General features: G+C 36.7%; 1 long non-coding RNA gene across 1 annotated transcript; it reads left to right on the top strand.

Annotated features, from left to right (window-relative positions):
• Positions 1-2452: 2452 nt before the first annotated feature.
• Positions 2453-8906, top strand: LOC118020764. The gene is made up of 3 exons (XR_004682001.1): positions 2453-2721; positions 4811-4864; positions 8823-8906. It is a non-coding gene; the product is annotated as an uncharacterized LOC118020764 (long non-coding RNA).
• Positions 8907-9369: the final 463 nt, after the last annotated feature.

The following is a 9369-nucleotide window of genomic DNA, read 5'->3' on the forward strand; positions in this document are numbered from 1 at the left end:
AATTACGAATGGAATATACCACTATTTCTGCACTATAGAATCTCATATAAGGCTTGAGCATTTAGAGACAAAATAAAATATGCTAGTAGTTCCTACAATATTCTTGTTTAAGTGTTTTTATTATATTTACAATGACATGAAGTTACTTGCATTTCCAAATATTGGATTACTTTTAGCAAATTATACTGTATTTTATCTAAAGATTAAAATAATACAATATTACATAATAAACTATACTCAATATCCAAGTAGATACAAGAGGGCTACATTAACAATCATAACCATAAACCACTTATTTGACGTATAACATTACAAAATAAAAATTCTCTTAAAAATGAGAGGAACATTTTTGGAATATTAGTAATATTTTTCCCTGAATAATGTTAAGAGAAACAGTTTATGCAAACTTGTAAGCCTATGACTACTCATGAATTAACAATGTAAATCCTGGAACCCTGGGAAAGTTTTGTTTGGGTGAATATAATAATATCAGGTACTGACTTACTTTTATTGCCTCTATGATTCATTGGCCAATGTTGTTCTGATGTGCTAGAAAGGATAAGGATCAAGACAACTCCTAATTTATTTATGTAAAATTTACTCATCTCTCTTTCATGTGTTGTGGAAGCTGATATGATGGTGGGTTAGCAAAATCAAAACAAATAAATAGATAGGCCCTGGTAGTATTTTCTAAGATAATTGCAGTTCTGACTACTTGCTAACCATTTAGGAATAAAACAATATAAAATCACATAACTTGGACATGATTTAAAAGGTTAGAGAAAGAAGAAGGTAGCGGGAGGGGAAGAATGAAGTGGGGGAAATCGGAGGGGGAGACGAACCATGAGAGACGATGGACTCTGAAAAACAAACTGAGGGTTCTAGAGGAGAGGGGGGTGGGAGGATGGGTTAGCCTGGTGGTGGGTATTGAGGAGGGCACATTCTGCATGGAGCACTGGGTGTTATGCACCAATAATGAATCATGGAACACTTCATCTAAAACTAATGTTGTAATGTATGGGGATTAACATAAGAATAAAAAAAATCATAAAAAAAAAAAAGAAGATGTGGTCCATATATACAATGGAATATTGCTCAGCCATCAGAAAAGATGAATACCCAAATTTTACATCAATATGGATGGGACTGGAGGAGATTATGCTAAGTGAAATAAGTCAAGCAGAGAAAGTCAATTATCATATGGTTTCACTTATTTTTGGAACATAAGGAATAACATGGAGGACATTAGGAGAAGGAAGGGAAAAATGGGCGGGGGGAATTGGAGGGAGAGATGAACCATGAGAGACTATGGACCTGAGAAACAAACTGAGGGTTCTAGAGGGGAGGGGGTGGGGGGGATGGGCTAGCCTGGTGATGGGTATTAAAGAGGGCACATTCTGCATGGAGCACTGGGTGTTGTGCACAAACAATGAATCATGGAACACTTCATCTAAAACTAATGTTGTAATGTATGGGGATTAACATAAGAATAAAAAAATTAAAAAAAAAAAGGTTAGAGAAAGAGTTATGGAGTGACATTGGTCTGTTAAGACTTAAGATTCTTAGTCAGTTCTTTTGAAAGACGCATTTAAAATCAATAACCTGACCGAAAGAGTTCAGATGTTTGAAAACGACAGGAGCCCAGAAACTGTGTTTCAAATCCACCTTCTAACATCAAAAACATTTTACCCAAGAACATTATTAACCTTCCATGTTAAATTCCAAGATAATGTGGAGATGTCTCAAGTTAATGCTGAATTTTTGTAAACAAAGCTCACATTTCTCAGTGAACTATAACAGTAATCTAAATTGTGAAATTTCGGAGTGGGGATCTATTAGCAAAATATCAAGAAAATAATAGTTTTGAGGAACTTTTGGCTGGTGAAACTTAGCTTTGGCAAGATGTCTACCCTTGCAAATGCCCATTCAATCGTACGCTCTATTTCAGCATTCTTTTTTTTTTTTTTTAAAGATTTTATTTGTTTATTTGAGAGAGCGAGAATGAGAGAGAGCACATGAGAGGGGGGAGGGTCAGAGGGAGAAGCAAGCTCCTCGCTGAGCAGGGAGCCCGATGCGGGACTCGATCCCGGGACTCCAGGATCATGACCTGAGCCGAAGGCAGTCGCTTAACCAACTGAGCCACCCAGGCGCCCTATTTCAGCATTCTTGATTAACATAGCTTAAATGATGTTTTACTTACATTTAGAAAGATGAAGAGTACCAAGCACCGGCGTGTGAGTGTGAACTTCATTTTTGGTTTTTGAAGATGATCTTCTAAGTCCTAGAAAAATATAAAGTAAAAAAGACATTTACATTAATAAACATAGCTTTCATATTGACTATAATCAATTTCTTTTTTCTATTTGACTTGGAGAGGATCATGTCCCAAGACACGCTGCATAAAATTCATGTATGGAAGCAATATGCCGGTGATGCAAATGCAGTTGCATGTTCCACTCCTTTCCTTTCTGCCGGGAATGACTGGTGTCTGGTTTTTGTTGAAAGCCCTCCTATTAAGAAATTCCGGAGCCACATTTACATATCAGGACCAAAACAAAGGATTCAGAGAAATCAAGAGCAACCAGTGTGGACCTCCATTAACCCGCGGCATCAGTAAAACTGCTGAAAATTTCAATGGAAACATCCACAAAGAAATCACTTCATTGGACATGAACAAATACAACCTATGATTTGTAAAGGACCGTTAGTCATGCCCTCTAGGTAATTTAAGGCCAACTTTGATTTAAGTAGTCTTATTTAGAGCCTTGAGTATTTTTCTTTCCTACAAAATTTTCTACAAGTTTCAAGTTGGGACTAAGAATAAATTTCTTCAATAGCAAGGATCGAGTATGTCACCTAACAGCTCACCATTCCTTCTCAAAAGCATATAATAGTCAGAAACATGCTGCTGTGTCACAAATAACAGTTTTGCATGACTGTACAGATAATTTTACCCAAGGAAAAATAATAAAAGAGAGAAAAATTTAAAATATATATGTATTTTTTTCATCAGTGGGATTTGTGTGAAACTATTTCACCTAAGGGTGAGTGGTTATGATCGCATCATATGTCTTATACTTAATGTATTCTGCTAGGTATAAGTTAGCATTTACATTGTTTGCCTGATATATTTGCTCCCAAAAGAGTAAGTTGTATTCCATTTATATATCAGTACTATATATCAGAAAATGAAGAAGGAGAAATTAAAGTTTTCTCTCAGCTTGCTAGCATGGGTACAAGGATGGATAGTGAAGAGATTCAGGAAGGGAAGTAAGGGAAAGAGAAGGACTTTTTAATTTGTCCTCTCCCTTAATGGAAAATATTACTACCTGAGTATCAGATGAGTCCTATTTCTGGAATGAAAGGTAGGACTTTTGAAATGTATTATGTGTACTCATGAAATTAACACAGCTTTTCTTAACTAGATCCTGCTTTTTTTTTTTTTAAGAAGGAAAATATAGACATACATTGAATTTCTAAAGGTCTGCTGCTTATGGTGGTCCTATGATTTAGCCTCTGAGAGAAGCAGGATGTGTGGAACATTACAGGCGCCAGAATTAAAAGCCAGATCTCTTCTTCAGATGAAAGTCCTACTCATTAATTTCAAATGTAAGGGCTAAGCACAGTGAGAAGTCAGTTTCTCTATGAAGGTGAATATGGGGTGATTAGGCAGTTAATTGGCTTTTTCTATCTATGTAATATATTTGGTGTCATTTGAAATTTTATAAAGTATGAGTTGCTAGGTTTTGGCTCAACAGTATCATTACCATGGGGAACATGAGAGGCTGTGGCAGAATTGTCCTGCTGAAGGTGAATGAGGCTGCACAGTCATTTTGCTGTAGGAAAGGAGAGCCCCATGGTTTCAAAGCCCCACACACTGCTTTTATGATTGTACCATGAACAACTAAGGGGAATGAAAATAGTATGAACATGGATCTGAGAGTGAACATTTGGAAATGACAGAGGGGTTTAGTCAAGAAACAAAGTCCTTTCCTTTTTCCTATTAAGTGGAGAGGTCAATAATTTTAAATAATCTTGCATTATTTTGAACTATAACAAATTTCTCATGTGCAACTTTATAGCAGATCGGGGCTGTACTAAACCTGCCTCTAGTTAGAAAAGTTCAGTTATAATTCTCCAGGGTTAAACAGTACTTTGCAGATATGCCTCTCTTTGAGAGAAGTATTTCGTGGTGATCTGTGAAGAGGACAGAAAGAACATGTAAGTAGAATTGTGAAGGAAGACGGGTCTTTATGAATTTAAGGGAGAAAAACATGGCAAAGAAGAGTAGAATCAGAATGGAGAATGAAGTAATTCACCTTTGCTAAGATTCTTCCAAGGAAAGAGAAAAAAAAGAATGAAGAAAGTTAAAAAGAATGACAGACGTGGAGAACCCAAAATGAACTAACAGAGACCTATAGCTTAGTTGAATGGATGATTAAAGAATGGATAGATTGCAGGGTGGAATCTCGGGAAAGACTAACATGGAAAGACTAACATGGAATTTCCAATAGGCAAGGTTTAGAATTCAATGACCCTGAGGAGAACAGTTTTGATTTAGGTTTAGGGAGTTAAACCTGCACCCAAACAGGAAAGGACAAAGTCAGGCAAATAGCAGCTAATGGAGATAAAAATGGAATTTGGAAATGTTCAATTTGGATTGGGTACAGATGAGACAGGTAGCCTGTGATCAGACAGTCATCTGGAATACCTGGAAGATGACTCCGAGAAAACCAGAACAAAGCTTAATTTTGACATTAGATTATTTATTTGTTTACTTCCTGTTGTTTTCCCTATTCTTTCTCTACAGGAAGGACTTATTCAGTTTTGTCACCCAAGAACCTAGAAAGAAATCTGGGACACAGTAAGTGCTCAGTAAATATTGGTTGCTTAGTTCAAGGGATGATGTTGGGTCAAAATTTGGTAAGGCAGCATGCATTATTCTTTTCCTAAAGAGCCCTAATTAGAGCCCTAATAGAGCCAAGAGATTCTAATTTCTGCATTTACTTTCATGATTTCTTTTATTTTGGGCAAGGAGCTTCACCTCTATGCCATTTTCCTGTCTATAGAAAGACTCCTTAGCCAATCCTTCTTGACTAGGAGAGGAACACACTTCCATATGTGAAGCATATTGATCCCCCTGGATCTGTCCAGCAGTCTAGTTACTAGGGGAGTGGTTTCCAAGATGTCTTTTAGCCACCTTTAAAAAACAAAACAAAACAAAACAAAACAAAACAAAACAAAAGCTCTTATGGGAGCCCCATATATAAACCAGATGAATGTGGAATCTAAAAACTTGATTGTGGAGCGTGATTCAGAACATGTAAATGAAATAACCTTGGACAGTGGTTCAATTACTGGATGGGACAAGAGAATCTGCACTGCTCTGAATCCACAAATGAGCACTCATCACTAATCTCATCTCTAGAAAATTGTATTCCTTTGTTGCAGGGATGAGTTGGTCAGTGGAAACCACTTCTATTAATACACACAGACTAAATCACTAATTCAGTGATGATGATTGAATAGAATAATCTTCATTTAAGGAGAACAAATTTCCTTGACATGTAAAGTTACATTATTTTTATTTATTTGTTTTTTTGTGGAAAGAATATGAAATGTCAATGTCTGAAAATAATGTGTCTATTCTCATAGATCAGCATTTCCAAAAGTGTATTCCATAGAATAGCAGTAATCCCATGAGAAGCAGCATAAAATAAAGTTTCCATGGCCAAAAATGTTTAGGAAATTAAGCATTTCCTATATTCTTCTTAGAGATCTACCATAGACATTAGCACTTTAAAGTACCTAATTTTCCTATACCAAAAGCACTAGTTTGACTTTAAATCTTCATTCTCCAAACCTGTTTGACTATGAAAAACAAAAAAAAAAATTTTTTTTTTGCAGTCACAATTATTAACCCATCTACAGAATATACTTTGGAAAATGCTCTTTTGGCTCAATGGCAATTTCTAACCCACCATAGTCTATTAAGTTTGCAAGTCATGAGAAAGAGCTGCCCTTTTACTTAAAAATTTCTTTTTTTCTTCTCCATGGAGCAAAAGTGGAATTTCTGAGGTCTTAAATATTCCCCAGCCTTGGTACAAAGCCCAAAGCTATAAAAGGCATCTCAGAGGCAATTGCTCCTTTGGAGCATTATTCGTTAAGAACCTCTCCCCTAATACCCTGGCTATGAGAACAGGAGTGGGATGAGGGTAGGGGCAAAGAGCAGGAAAGAGAAGAGGCAGGCACTGCTTATCTCAGAAGAGCTATATAGCCTTTTGTCACCCAAGGCCTGGAATCTGTTTCAAATTTGAAATTTGACATTTGTTTAAAGACAGATCTATCCAGTAAGCTTCTGTAGATATAGTCCAAGTGAACAGGTAAATACACTGTGTGGAACCACAGGGTCTGCTGGTTTGTTGCCTTAACAATGCCTTCTGTTTGGATAACTCCTTGATTACACAATCTATTAGAAAATCGTTCTTGATTTCTACAGGAACTCACTTGCCAAGACATAATGTTGTCATAAACCCAATCTATGTTGAGATATTGAGCAAAGCAGAATAACCTTGCTCCTCATTGTGAGTTTAAAATGCTCATCTGACTCCAAGCTCCAAGTTTAGTTAGTGAAAACTGGTATTTCTGCATTGGGGAGCTGTTTTTGGTAAACAGGTTGGCACATCATGTAAAAGACTCTAGATGAGAAGGGTAGTGGAATAAAAATGATGTCATATTGGGAGAAAGTGACTTTTTCTTTGACTCTTGTCAAGGACCTGACATAGTAAGTGTTCAATAAACATTTATCGAATGAAAAAGATAGATTGCCTCTAAGCAGCTGGCTAGGCAACATTAATCAGTGGGAAATCTTGGAGAAGTGGTTCAGGATCATGTGTAGTTCAAAAGTGTGACATTACTCAAATGGATACAATTAATGAATAATTAGATAGGATTTCGTTAATTAAGACTAATTTGAGGAAAAGGCATTGTGACCTCATCAATACTTTCTAGTACTGGACCTGCAATAGCAGCCATGATAGAGAAAGGAGAGATAGAAACTATTTGCTTCAAATCAATTTAATTAAAAACACATCATGCACTTATTATGTGTGTTTTAATACCATCTCAAGATAAAGTTTAGCTTCAATATGTGAGAGGTTGGGAGAAAAATAGTCCAGTCTAAAGGGTCAGCATAAGCAAAGATGAGGATGTGGGAATCACTGAATATGTTGAAGAAACTCTGGGCTGATTTTGAAGTTCATGTTCTTAGTCATTACATATATACTACCATCTGACATGAAAGGAATACTCAGCTTTGGACAAATGGAATTTGAGTTGTCAACAGGGTCATCTATATGGAGAACCTAAAATGCACCTAATTGGTTTTTTTTTTTTTAAGATTTTATTTATTTATTTGTTAGAGAGATAGAGAGAGAGCACAAGCAAGGGGGAGTGGCAGACAGAGGGAGAGGGAGAAGCAGTCTCTCTGCTGAGCAGGGAGCTTGATGCGGTGCTTGATCCCAGGACCCTGGGATCCTGCTCTGAGCCGAAGGCAGCCGTTTAACCAACTGAGCCACACAGGCATCCCAAAATGCACCTCATTGTAAATAACATGTTTACTGCTTCTGTATAAGCTCATAACTTTAAAGCTCATGGTTTCTGTTGTGATCAGCTATGGTGAATATGGGAAGAGGAGTCATTGCAGTGTAATGGAAAAAAAAAATCTTGGGCTAAGGAATAAGGAATCCATATTCTAACCCCAAAACAACCTCAAATTCATCATGTGACTCTTAAGCATGTTACTGCCCCTTTCTGGACATCAATTTCATTATCTATAAATTAGACAATTGGACTATAATTAGGGGTTCTTCTCACTCCAACATTGGTTCTAAGTTGAATTGCAATAAAATATAAAAAATACATTTTGGAGAAAGAGAAAGCAGAGCAATTAGATAAATATTGGGTCTTCGTGACCCTCCAATAGAAAATAAACAAAGACAGCATTTTCCACATTGTGTTCTCCAAAATATGATCCTTGTGACTACTCATTTAATAATGAAAAAAGGGAAAGGGTAGTTCACCAGGATAAGGTTTGAGAAATGTGGAATACTATGTGCTCTTTCCTGGAAAAAAAAATTATGTTTATGTTAGGATACTAAAGGTTCTGAGAAGTCCTGCAACAATGGATCCTTTAACTAAATTCATTTAAGTTAGCTCTTGTTATCAATTATTTTACCAATAATAATGTGCAATTAACACTCAAGGAAGGGACAGGCAAGTTTAGCTTAAGTTTAGTTTAAGTCAACTGACTTCCACTGATTTCAGTGAATGAAAGGTATGTTGCTCTCTCCTTATTAGCAGAAAAGACTGTAGTTACAGGCAAATGTTGCAGATTTATTAGCATTTCTTTATTATATTGGAATAGAAATGACAGGACTTTGCCACAACTTACCTAGATTACTGCAACTCTGATGAATAGATGACGGAGTTAAATATGTTGGTGCTATTACAGCATAGGGAATACAGCCAGTTAAAAAAAAAATATGTTGGTGCTTTGTTTTGAAAGTCCACGTTCACAAATACTGATACATGAAAAGTGTCCTTCTCTCTTACCCAGGAGACTTCCTGTGAGGTGCTATACTGGTTAATTCAAATGATAAACTCTTTTAAGTCAAACTTTAAAATATTTATGTAGAATTCACTGCCCGATGCACATCAAACCATTCTATAAATACAGGAATTCAAAATTGTGGGTTTATGATTTAGTCCTTATATACACATTATTGTGTCCTTATATACCTTTGACAAACTTCTTCTTTCAGAAAAAGATATGCCTGATTTCATTGGATGATGGAACTGGAAGAGACTCTAGAATTCACATTTCCCCAAACCTCTCACTATACAGGTGAGTTAATGAAAACCTACTGAAATGATTTCCCTCAAATTGGTTAGAAGGTTAGTGGAAGAGCTCCAGTTAAACCCCTATTATATTCCCAAAATGAGTGTACACCATAAACTCCTAGGATGCCTCACACCAAAGGTTTTTTTCGGGGCGCCTGGGTGGCTCAGTGGTTGAGCGTCTGCCTTCAGCTCAGGTCATGATCCCAGGGTCCTGGGATCGAGCCCCGCATCGGGCTCCTGCTCTGCGGGAAGCCTGCTTCTCCCTCTCCCACTCTGCCTGCTTATGTTTCCTCTCTCGCTGTGTCTCTCTCTGTCAAATAAATAAATAAAATCTTAAAAAAAAAAAAAAAAGGTTTTTTCTAGCTGGCTTCAATTTTCTGCTAGTAAAGCCTGTAAGGTCTAGTCTAGTTGGGATAGAAGTCAACCACAACCGCAGTTCATCCTTTTGCCCAGTTTGGTTCCTCTTAA

The sequence above is a fragment of the Mirounga leonina genome, unplaced genomic scaffold, assembly GCF_011800145.1.
Source record: "Mirounga leonina isolate KUSES-001 unplaced genomic scaffold, KU_Mleo_1.0 Mir_174, whole genome shotgun sequence".
Taxonomy (NCBI): domain Eukaryota; kingdom Metazoa; phylum Chordata; class Mammalia; order Carnivora; family Phocidae; genus Mirounga; species Mirounga leonina.